Source organism: Camarhynchus parvulus, chromosome 2, assembly GCF_901933205.1.
Source record: "Camarhynchus parvulus chromosome 2, STF_HiC, whole genome shotgun sequence".
Lineage (NCBI taxonomy): Eukaryota > Metazoa > Chordata > Aves > Passeriformes > Thraupidae > Camarhynchus > Camarhynchus parvulus.
The window spans coordinates 10,272,258-10,285,284 of record NC_044572.1 but is presented as its reverse complement, the minus strand read 5'-3'; the positions used below and the strand labels follow the sequence as shown (position 1 = coordinate 10,285,284).

The following is a 13,027-nucleotide window of genomic DNA, read 5'->3' as shown; positions in this document are numbered from 1 at the left end:
AGGTCTCTTATCTCCATCAAATCCCTCAGAGAAGCAGGTACAACATGGCTCTTTCCTGCAACCTAGGAGGAAGCTCTTGGAAAATGTGCAAAGAGAAAGAGCACTGCAGTGAGGCTGCAAGGCATGTGGAAAGGACAGAACAGACTTGACCTAAAAAGCAGTAGGTTTCAACATACAGCTAAAATATTCAGTTATTACAAGAAAGAGAAATTAAAACATTTTTAAAAATGGAACAGATAAAACTTCTACATGTGTAAAAACAGGAGCCATAATCTAAATTGCTATTGTTTGGAATATTACGGAAAACAAGTATTCTGTAGCTTTCTACCTCAGAAAATTGCCTCACTTTTGACACTTTTTAGGAGACATCTGATGGCTGGATTACATGACATGCTAGTTTGATCAAGAAAGGCAGTTCTCCTGGAAGAAGAGCCAAGCGGAAATTTGGATACCATCCCTTCCCACTGGCCCAGGAAATACTGCAACTGCTTATCCATGAACTTGGCAGAGCAAACCATGTTCAGCTCCTCACTCCTTGGTGCACCTGCACTCCAAGGATCTGCACCACCACATGGCTTTAGCTGATATTTATTGATATTTCCTGTGCCTGTGTGAGGAACAAAAGTCCTTCCACTATATTGAAAGCTCCATGTTTTCAGGAATTAGTGCTACAACTTAGACTAATACTTGGTTGACTGGAGAATGGGTTATTTTAATAGTACTTTTTACAACTATTAAGAAAAAGAATATCAGCATGAATTGGAAAAAAACCCCAAAACAATAAAAGCGGCTCCTGGAGATGACTGACTCTTAATCTGCATTTCCTAAAAGGTGCAAGTTCAATAACAAAAGGAAATTTCATGTCTGGAACCAGAGAGAAGTTAGAGAGTATGCTTCCAATTAGGAGATTTACAAAGAAGCCTTCTGGGGGCCAGCAGAGTGGAAAGTGTGCAGGAAAAGGAAAAATCTCATTCTTACAACAAATATTTCCTGAAAGTCTATTTATTTCAGGTCAGTGTAAGCAGAAGATGAACACAAAGCTACAAAACTGAATTGGGGTGTCCATATTTCCAACACTGTCAGTCAGAAACGCTCCCAGGTATGCATTAGCACTCTCCTTCAAAAAGTTATGTCAGTAAAACAAAACATTTTCTTTTAACATGCAAAAAAAAAAACCAACCAACCAACCAACCAACCAACCAATATTTTAATATGGTAGCTTTTAAACAGCCTGATATTCCGTTCTAGTCAGACTGCTAAGAGGTCCAACACACTGAGTTATCTGTTAGCAAAATGTACATCCCTTCTCACTGTTCCTCATATTTTACTATCACAGAGGTTTCAAGTAAGCTATTTTTATTTGAGAAAAAAATTAATTTTTTTTTAATATTAGAACCAATGCCAAATTATTCAGTGTGCCATATTGTATTCAAATGTCAGCTTGCATGTAATGACTGACACTGAAGCTTCCTGAGATAAGCCTATGCAGCCAGTTCTTAAGAACATCCTAAATTCTCAACTATGCTTATGTGAAGCTAAAATTGGTGTCAGTCTGGTTCCTGGGAAAACAAATAATAACAATTCTTCACTTTTAATTAAAAATAAAGTTTCCTTCAATTCTGAATGTTTAACAAAGAAGGAATAGAAGCACAAGTGAGGGGAATATTACCCACTCTAAACAATTTGTTGCGTGGAACAAAAAGGATTGCCTAGATTTTTCCTACTGTTTGCAGGCAAATGATAAAAATGGATGAATCAAGATAAATTTCAGAATTCAGGTTCTTAATTTATCTTGTATGATAAAAAAAAAATTGATTACTTAACCTGTTGCACATCCACAATTTCTGTAATTCTGAAACTAGGTTAAAATACAGAGTTCCCTGACATACCTATTTTCTGGCTTTCCTGATGTAAGAATAAACCTTTCTTCCCGTAATGGCATTGGCTTTTCCAGTAGGAATTTCTTCTTTCACCATTTTCTTTATCTATAATTAAGGTTTTCCATAACACACAGGATTTAAGACATACAGAAAGTGGCAGAAATCACTAACAGAAAAATATTATCCATGTTTTCTCTGTTCTTTTCCTAAGCACTGTCAACTCCTTCAAAGACTAATGTACATATAGGAAAAGTGCCTTAACTTCAGTGGAAACAAACATTAATTTAAAATTTAGCATGTGCAAAAAAACCAGGCCATACTGTTGATACTGAAAAGTCATTAAAATGCCCATGTAACACTGCCATGTAATTCCATAGAATAATCAAAAATACAGCATTAAATAAAATTATATCAGCACGACTAATTTTGACTGTGTTCTTCCTTGAATATTGGAGTCATGTGTAACGTTTTAATTTTTAAAACTATTTTGTGGAACTAAACTTGTTCATCAGTATGCTCCAAGACCTATGCATTTTCATGCCTGTGGGAAACAAGTGCTTATATGATCAAGGTCTCCATCATTATATTAATATTAATCTATGGGTAAGAATGAATTTTCTGCAGTGAATATCAATTTTCATCAGTGAACAATCAGTGACTGTGTGGCCTGTGATTACATTTTATGAAATAGCAATTCTTTTGTTTTGATTTTGTACAATTTTGAACCTGGATCCTAGTAATTGCTTGGGGGAAGGAGATTGTGCATAAACTCTGGGTTTCAGCTTGTCTCTGAAGTCAACGGCAGCTCCTAAGACACTGATCACAAAATTAACAACCGACCAGAAGGAAAATGGAGAAACCCTGCTCCATTCTGAGGCACAATTTCCACTTTAATTTGTGCATGTGAATGCACACACTGCAGTGTTATGCAAGGCACAGACTCTGTCCTCTTTGGAAGTTTTCTTTTACTAGCAATGACAGCAAGAAAATAGTAATAAGGCACAAGGAGCCAGTGCAGACTTGGCTGGTGCTTGGTTTCTGGCTTGAGAAGCATCTGTAATTGTAAACAGGTATCTGTAGAGAGAGATCCTCTCTTACTGAATGCATAAATGTTGTGTGAGACTTAACAGAAAATGATAACGTGCTAAGAAAGATAAAGCTCTCTGATTAGTCTCTCAGATCTTAAAGATTTGTTGAGCAATAAACATATCTTACATACTTTTAATTTCTTTTTCATGGCGTACTATTTCTAGCTACTTTGAGATTCTGCTAATCATTTTCTCTCAACTCCATTTTGTTTCACTTCATCTCTTTTCCAGAAGGTTCAAATAAAACCTATGGTTGACAGACAAGAACCGCTCTGCTAAAATTAGTGAACTAAGTGCCTTGTCCCATGAGTCACAGCACAACCTCCCTCCAGCTCTCTTTAAAAGACCAGATAACAATGCCATGCCCTAAGTGCAGGGGATCAAAGTACAAATACCCACTTGCCAAAACACTGCTTTGGAGTACTCCACCTACTAGCAGAGTCCTAAACATCATTAAGTCAGCTGCATGAAAACCATCAATTTGAATATAATGCAAGTTGGTTTATATTTAACATAGTAACAAACATAGGAGAAATGAGAGGTAAGAAGGAATACTTCAACACTTCTTTTTCAAAATTACTAGATGTCAAATCAATAGTATCCTATTGCAGATAAAAAATTAATTATGACACTGAGCCCAGTTCTTAGCACGCAAAAAATACAATTTCCACAAAAACGGTGAATGGGATATTACTGCTATTTTTGTTGGCATGTTTAAATTAATTTTTTAATGAGTAAGTGGATTTTAGTACTTTAAATTTCAATGTGTCCGGTGTTAAAATTATTTATTAAGAATTAGTTTTATATGATCGTATAAGCGAGAGTTGTATGAAGACTCATAATCCTGAATTCACAATGTTTTATTCTGCAATTATTTAATCCTGGAATTTAAAACTAAATACAGTGTAAAGGCACATGCAAAGATATCCTGATTGTTAGTAAGTACACCAATAAATCATATTTTACTTCTATTTTGAATACATTTCTAATTTTGAAATTACAAATATTTTTGCCTTTTTATCAATAACATGCTTTAAACTCAAATTTCATTCCTCTGTATTTTCATAACAGATACCTTCTGCATTCTAGTGAAGTGTAAAATGAGAGATTGGAAGAAAATAAAAACCAGTCTTTTTGTACACAAAACTCTCAATAGCTACACTTTGGATTTATCTACATGGTACAGCTACAGGATCAGGCTCTGTTGGGATATTACCAAAGCTGGCTAAAATTAGACACCATGAGCTTTAACTTGGGTTCATGGACATGTCAGTATGTATCACCACTGTTCCTGCTGTAGCCTGCCCACAGGACTAAAAGATCCTGGTCATTTCAGGGACAAAAAAAAAAAAAAAAAGAGAAGAAATAAATATGAATGAAATCTTACTAAAATGCTAGGTTTACCCCTTTTTTTTTCCTATATAATCCAATATTCACAGCATGATAGAAATAAATCAAAAGACAGAGTTCTGGCTGCCTCAATTTACTTGATGGCAGACATTGGTTTAAAGAGATGATAAAATTATGTTTAAATACTACAACTGAAAATATGGTGAAAAAAATGGGCTCAATCCAGCCCTGGTGTTTCAGGGAGCTGCATGTGGAGAGGCCTTGGGAAACCAGACAACCCCATGTGCCACAGGAGTTCACCTGTGCAGGCTTGAGGCCACAGCGCTTGTTGTACTGTACACAGCCACTCTGATGTCCATCAGTTACCATCCCTACACCCAGGAATGAAGGGGTTTGTGGAGGTTTCCACATTTATTTTGCATTTTGTATGCTCTCAGCAGTAACAAATAAAGAAATTCCTGAAAAATTGAGTCATTACATCATCTTATAAACTACCTACTTTGCAGGCTGTACTCTCGCCACTGGAAGATTAAACCTTAGAACAATAACCCGATTATGAGCTAAATTTACATTCAACTGATGAAAAATGATCCAGAACCTGACAAGAATAATCTTTGTTCACAATGTTTAGCACAAGAAACACTGACAGCCTAAAATGTATGAGCTATATCAAAGATGACATACTCTGCACTGCCCAGCTACCAAGGGCACCATGCTCCAGGTACTACACACATAATGTGGGAGTGCTCACCACATCCTGAGACTAAACAAACCCAACAAAAACCAAGGCACAAAACCCTCTGCAGATAAAGAACATGATCCTACATTACCTCCTAAACAATCACGGCAAGAACGATGGCTAAACAAAGTCCTATTATATGGAAGGAAAACCACTGCAATTAATAAAATCAGTGGTCAGGATTTTAAACAAATTTATATATTTGCTGGATAAATATGAAGAATTGCTCCAACAATTCTGATCTAACTTTTGAAAAAAATCTCCAAACTTTACTTCATTCAGGAAAGTAAAATCTTGTGTGCATTTCATCGGTAATTTTAAAGAATTCCACATTTTATGAACCAAGTTCATCACTGGAGTGAGGCACACATACCTTGCACAGATTTTGTTTATAGTTCTAGTCAGCATTTGTAACAACCTGCATTATGGGTAAAATACATCTTTTACTGACAATTATGCTAATCGGGATCTAGCTAAAAAGTCATTTAAGAAGCAAATCAGAAATTTCCTGAAGACATCTTCATCATCACCTCGTTCCTTTTTCAGAACTTTTAGCCTGGATTGATTCCCACTGCCTGAAGTCTTCACACATTTCCAAAGATAAATGCTCTGAAAGACTGTGGAAGGCAGTTACTATGAAAATTAGTCACAGGTATGTCCAAAATTTGCGAACTTTAGCTGACTGGAATTGGGTCCTCAATTTCAAAACATGTCTCCTAATTCTAAAATTCCCCCTCATTCTCAAACTGTGTGAAATGAAACAATTTGCTAGCTAACTAGATAATGCAGACATCTACGGAGACGTTTAGATGCCTAAAGTTGAGAAAACATCTTCAATGTTATCTTTTATCTATTTCCTTTTGAGGTATTTTATTCTAACCCAGTGACTGCAGATGGCAGAGTTCAGTGGTCCCCAATCTGTGGTGCACTGGTAGAAGTGCACAAGAGTCTAGATGGAGCCTGAGCCACTTCAAGGTGAGTTTGAGGCCAAATTCATGGTCCATCTGCCCAGGGAGCACCACATCAGTAACAGCACCCAGTATGTTTTATTTATGTGCAGGCAGAAATACCAAGCACACTTCACAGCCTTGCACTGTCTCACTTGCTTTTGAGATGATCTTAAGCCAAAAAACACAACCCAGGCTCTCCTGCTGCAGGAGTCTCCGATCACGCTGAACAGTCCCTTCTCCTCTCTGCTCCAAGGCAGGGGAAACCCAGGACACTTGGACAGCAGACACCCACAGAATTCCTACTGCCTGCAAACAGCAAGGACACACAGCACATGAACTACCAGTCACACACTGTGCACAGCAATTCCAGTCATTAAAGTCTTGTCACTCCAATAGTGCTCACTTTTTTCCTGAAAAGTTATGAAGCATTGCTCTGCCTTATACTACAGAAGGAATATGTCAAACTTTTAAGAATTTTGGTTTCTGGTGAACAAACTCAATTAGGTTTTTTTACATCTACATTTAATAGTTGCCAAGTGCTTGCTTAGATTTAAAAAACAAAACAAACACCTTCAGAGGTGAAATACCTGCAAAATTTTTGCTACAAAGCTTCAAACTGCTGAAGAGTATCTTCTAGCACATCATCAAAGTTTTAAGACCTCCTCCCTACATCCACAGACTCCCAATTCCCCTTACAAAGTTGTCTTCAACACAAGACAATTTCCATCACATTATCTGGTTCATGAGGTGAAGAGGAAGATAATTTTTCTCACTCAGACCTTTCCTACTGAACCCGATACCAAGCATTAGTTGCAGAGACCACCATCCATAGCAAAACCAACAGAGCCATCAACACAGCCACTTTTTTCCCCACTCACTAAAACCAAACTCACCATCAGCAAGATAAAGTGCTCTCTGTAGAACTACTAACCCCATGAACCATTCCCTTCCCCCCCTTCCCCATGCAACTATCTGGTCAAAGCACAGAGGGTTTGTTTGGGCATGGAAAAGCTGGCATTTTAAGGCCATAAATCCACAGTGGGAATTAATTAATGCCATAAATCCCAAAAAGTGGAAATTATTTTGTGGGCACTTCCACTTTTATACAAAACATTAGTCAGCAAACAGTCGACTTCCCTAAAGACTTTCTGCAGCACACTCAGGAGTGGTTGATAATTTAAAAAAAAATGTGGAGAGATGCCAGGTCCTTCGTACTGAAGGATGAGGAACTCGAAAAACCCAAAGGAGTGCAACCTGAACCACAAACTGGCATTTCCCCTCCCATTTTTCCCCTCCTCACACCTGCTTCAGCATTCACCCCTAAAGAATTAAACAATTTCCTACAAAAGCAAGAGAAATGAAAAAATATCAGCATTAAGTAGGACAAGAAAGCATTTTCCACTCTTTTTCTTTTCAACTGCAGTAAGATCTTCTTAAAACTACAATAAATAGAATTACTCCAACAATTCAGAGACCATGCCAGATGATTCCAGGTTAAATCATAAAACCAAACAGCACCAAATTAAAGTTTTTTCACTCCATTATCTCTTCTCAAACCTCCCCATCTCTAGCATCTCTAAAGTTCACAGAAGACCAAAAACACATTCCCAAAGCCTGCTGGTTTCCGGATAAGCCCCAAAAGACACACAAAGTTTCCCAAATCCTTAACATCAGTATTTTATAGGGGGGCTGTTGTCTGGACCACACGGAAGGTCAGGAAAGCGCACGAAGCTCCCCATCATCCTTACCACGGGCACTCCCACACCTATACTTCCATCCTTTCCCCGAAAAGAAAGGAGACAGGCCTCTGAGCAGACCCGAGGGAGGGGTGAAGGCGAACCCCCCACAAAGTGCACCGAGGGCAGTTATCTGCAGACACGGCTTCGGGGGTGCACACACACAAAGATCCCCAGAACGCAAACAAAAGCGAGCCCCTGCCAGCTCGCATTCCCGAACCGCCGACTCCGGCACAGCCCCGGGAGGGCCCTTCCCGGCGCTGCCCCGGAGGCCGCAGGGAGCCGGGGGGGCAGAGCAGAGAAATCGCCTCCTTTACCCCCCGGGCCCTGCCCCAGAGCACACGGGAGAGGCGAGGAAGCCCCCGGGGCTGTGCCGGGGGGCAAGGCGATGCCGGGCCCCGGTGCCCCACCGGACGGCGAGGCCGTCCCGGCCGCGGGAGTGGCACCGCCCGCTGCCGCCGGCGGAGGAGGGCTGGGGCTCTGAGTTCACCCTTTCCCCGTCCCCTTCCCTGCCCCCCGCGGGCACGGCAGCCATGGCCCCTCGCCCGGCCTGCGGGGGCCCCGCCGTCTCTCTCCTGTGGAGCCTCGGCGCTGTCGAGCAGCTGCCATTACTCGGGCCAAGACCCGTCCTCCAAGCAGGCATCCCCCTCCCCGGCGAGGAAATGCGGCGGCGGCGGGGGTGTGTGAGCAAAAGGAAAGCGGGGGAGAGTGGGGAGCAAAGCGGTTGCCCCGCGTGTGGGAGAGAGCGGGGCCGGGGGGTGACGGAGCTGAGGCCGGGCTGCACCACACCCTGCCCGGCCTCGCCTCTCACGCGAGTCCCCGGCTCCCCCGCGCCCTGCAGGCCCGCGCGGAGCGCTGGAAGCGGCGATTCTCTCCGGAGCGCCCCTCTCCCCACCCCACCTCCTCCCGCCCCGGCCCCGGGGCTGGCTGCCACTCGGCACGGGGGCGCGGGGGACCCGCCGCCGCCTCCCAGCCGAAATTCGACCGGGGAAGGTGTGGGGACAAAAATAATCGCCGTTAATAATCACACGCGCTCCGCCGCCGTCCCCTTCTCCTCCTCGGTTTCCAAGCGGGCTGCCAGATAATCCTGCCTACTCCGAAAAATGAAATAATAATAATAATAAAAAAATCCCGCCTTCCATCTCCCCCCCGCAGCCCCACACATTTTATTATTAAGTATAATTGCTTCCCCCTCCTCATACGGCACCCTGCGGGGAAGGATTGCCCCCTCCCCTGGTGCCCAGCCCTTCCCCTGTCCCCTCTCCCCCATCTCCTTGGAACAGTGTGTACATGATTTTGTAGTTTTTTTAAGGCGCCATGTTTATAATCCTCCATCATATTAAAAAAAAAAAAAATCCACCCAGCATGAGACACGGCGTCTCTCGCACCCCAAAGCCAGGGAGGCAGACACAGAAATATCCACAGGGCTGTAAATTCACCCCCCCCTCCCGCACACACACCCCTCCTCCCCAGACTTAAAAGTCTCTCTCACCTTGTGCTGCTGGCGCTGCTTCTGCTGCTGCAGCGGGGGAGAAGTTAAGCCAGGGGAAACTTTTCAATCCCTTCCCCAGGCCGCTGCTGCCTCCTCCTTCCACATATTTTTCCCCTCAGAGTTTTATTGTGTCTGAATTTTCTCTCTCTCTCTCCTCTTCTGTCTGTCCACAGTTCAGGTTTCTGGGGTAAACAGGGTTTAGGATGGTGCTAGGGATATTTGGGAGAAGGAGAACTCTAGTGGTCTCTGCTGGAGTTGCTGTTTGTTTCTTTTATTATTTTTTTTTAATAACACATTTGAAACGGATCTTTAACTATTTATTATGTATGTATTTTGTCATACTCTTAGGTCTGGACCCTCTCTTGTTGCAGAGGGAAAATGTTGTGCTTATCCAGCCTTGATACATGAAAATTCCTCCTATCATGAAGTCTAACTTGGAGAAATGACAGATAATGTTTTTGAAAGTAGACACTCACCTTGAGCAACAGAAACTAAACCACAGAGAATCAGCGGTCTGTCTCAGAGTTGTCAATACGTTGTGAGCTGTAGATCACAGAAGCATAGAATCATTTAAATTGGAAAAGACCTTTATGATCACTGAGTCCAACTGTTAGCCATACTTGCACTGCAGGGTAGGGAAATACATATTAATACAAAATACATAACTTTAAAGGAACATATATATATATAGTATATGTAAGTAGCAAGAAAATGTGCATTTTCTATTTTTTTAACAGATTGTGAGATAAATATTAATGAATGTCTATGGAAATATATCCTAAACTTTCTGAAATTCTTCAGAAATTATTAAATGGGTAAGTAACACTTCACAATTAATTAACTTGACTAGAATTTTACTTTTATTAAAATATACTGCAAGTTTAATGCTATAAACATTTATGCATGCAAAAAAACTTAGTCATATGAGTAGTCATTAATATTTCTGAAATAGTAAAGGTTAATAGTAGTGCTAATGTTGAAAAAGAAGCATCCATTGTGCCTGGTCAGTCAAAGATTAAACAGTTTGCACACCAAACAGTGAAAGTTTCTCCAGTGTGTCCAGTAAATAAGATTTCTAGTAGTGTCTAAAACCAGTTTCTTTGAGACTGCTGCATCAGAACATTACGTCCACTTGGAAAATAAAATGCAAATAATCGTTAGTTGCACAGCTGTGATAAAGTCTTACTTCTATAATGCATTTAAATATGAAAGAATGTTTTACATTATTTAAATAAACAGATAGAAAAGAAAGTGCTGGTAATCTCCTCTCAAAGAGTGCTTGAGGCATTGGGCAGATACCCAGTAGTGGTACTATAATTTATTAACTGCATTATATTGCTTGTATTAATAAAAAAGCAAATGAAATTTACAAGCAATTTTTAAAGTAAGAAGGGATTTACCATCAATATAATTGCAAAAAGACTACCTTATGTTAAGCATTTATTTGTGATGTTTGGCTGTGATTTCGTTAAGGCATGTCATTTTCAAAAGAAGTTTGATAGAAATATATGCCAAGTTTCCATGGGATATTACTGGCTTGCCTGTCCTAGCTTTCTTTGAAACCTTCTCAGTTCAAATTGCATCTGAGCTCTATTTATACACAGGGGGGAAAAGAAGAATTTGGAATCATTAGTTTCTGTTGTTTCTACCACACAGTCAAGCCAACAGCTCTGTTCAAGCTGACATGGTTAAGGTGCACTGATTTTTGCATCCAGAATCAGAGGGCAAACATAGCTAGCAGTCACATAACCATTTTTAATTCTTCACCCCAAGCAGCCAGACATCCCCAACAACCTGGGTTGGCTGGGGGGATTTGCCCTAACTCTAAAACAAAGCTCCAAAGCCAGTCTCAGCTTCTCTAGTGAAAGATTTATTGCTCTGTCGTAGTGCCTTCTCCTTACCTATGTAAATATTTATTTAAGGCAGAAGTTCAGCTATCTTCAGTATAAAGAAGTTTTAGCCTCTTATCTCTCTCAGGACCCATAGAGAGCTGTCAAATAAATACTTAGGCCACAGTTTCACCAGCATGAAAGCACATGGAGGGTGGAAGCCTTATGGCTTGCCTACTGTACAGGTTTTTACCTGGAGTCTACCACTTGCCAACAATCTCCTGTACTTAACATATTTATAAACGCTAGTCTGGACCACCTCCAAATATTTGTTTCAGGATACAAATATTTAATTTTAGACAGAACAAGGTGTCCTAAAGCAAACATGTAGGGAGTGTCTGCAACCATAGCCACGTTACCTTCTCTGAGCTGGGGGGCAGTGAATTAGATCCAGTGTAGAAAGACAGGCATAGAGCTTATAAATGGGTGTTCATGGACCTGGTTTTGGGGTCTTTTGATATCCTCATTAGGCTCCCTGAGTAGCTGTTTGCATTATATAGCCTTCAGGATGCACGTTGAAGGATTAAAAGGAAGCATTTTTGTCTCGTTTTGACTTATTTTTATGGGTATTGTGAAGACTTTCTAATGCTCTTCAGTGTAGAGCTTTGAAGCCCGGCTGGCCGGGCTGGGCTAGCCCGGCTCCCCCGCTTACCCGCAGTGGTTGGGTGTCTAACAGGAGCCCTGCGGCGGGGCCCTCCCGGCCACTCACTTTCACTGGCAGCGGGGTCCGGGAGCGCCGAGCCCGGCAGACAATGGGAAGGAAATCCCCCCTCCCCCAGCCCCGGCCGCGGCGAGTTTCCTCCTCGGCACGGGGAAATGTTTGTTCCAACCAAAAGCGGGCTCGGGGCCGCCTGCAGCCCCCCTTCCCCGGGGCGAGGGCGGGGGCGGTGCGAGGCCGCAGGGCCGCGTTTCCTCCGCCCGGCCGCGAAGGGCCCAGGCAAGCGCGAGCGGGAGCCGCGGCTCTGGGTCAGGACCGGCACCGCTCGGGCTGCAGGGGCTTCGTGGGGGAAAGGATTTGCTGGTCCAAATGGTTGATAGTGAGGGCTCAAGACGCCTGCTTGCTTACGTGGTTGTGGGGAGAGAAAACGCACCACTGCGTCAGTGTTAGAACATGATAAAGTTACTTCCTTCCGAGCAGAAAGTACTTGCCGTAGGAATACATCGGTCTGTATTTGTGCTGTGTGCTTTTGCCAGCAGTGCTGCGCTGGTGTGTAAACAGGCGATTTGTAGGCACCGCTTCCCTTGGAAAGGGGCTCGGAGGGGGGAGAAGAAGCTGAATAAACAAGAAGCACAGAATTAGCATCACCCGGACCTAGAATGTAATCTGTTTCCATGAATTTAAGGGGATACCAGGCAGGTTCATGGGAAAGAAATCCTTTTCAGGTTGTAGACACGCAAACCATGACTTGGGAAATCCCTGAGCTGATCCTAGTTGGAGGCTGGGGCATGAATACCCTCTGTCCTGGCTGTTAAATGTTCCCCAGGTATGTCCACTACACTTCCCAGGTGTGAGAAGACCAACACAGCTTAGTGTGAAGCAGACTGGTAAATATGCCTCCATGTTCCTTTTAAATGCTACTGTTCCCATTCTCCTTTTCAAAAGATCATTGTATTTTCAGTTCTAACACTGGAGAAAACAATCCTGTGTGTATATGGCTTTTTATTCTTGCCACAATCTTCTGCCATTCTCTTGCTTCAGTGGTACAACCATCAAACCTGCAGGTGAACAAGCACATCATTGCTGGTGGGTTCCAGGTGCTGGGCTTGGCACCATGAAATCATCCACTGAATGCTGCCCTCAGGAGAACAGGGAGTGTTGTCGTCTCCATCACAGCACTCGTGTTAAGCTCATGAATGCACATCTCTGCTTTCTCCAGGACTTTCTACCATCTTTCTGGCTGAA

At 42.3% G+C, this 13,027-nt stretch overlaps 1 protein-coding gene across 3 annotated transcripts in view; it reads right to left on the bottom strand.

Moving 5' to 3' along the window:
• ZMYND11 (zinc finger MYND-type containing 11) overlaps positions 1-9,423 on the bottom strand; it is a 105,221-nt gene extending 95,798 nt beyond the window's left edge. For all 3 annotated transcript variants that reach the window (XM_030943090.1, XM_030943091.1, XM_030943092.1), the window contains exon 1: positions 9,236-9,423. The gene's annotated coding sequence lies outside the window, so the exon portion shown is untranslated. The remainder of the gene's footprint in view (positions 1-9,235) is intronic.
• Between the last annotated feature and the right edge of the window lie 3,604 nt (positions 9,424-13,027).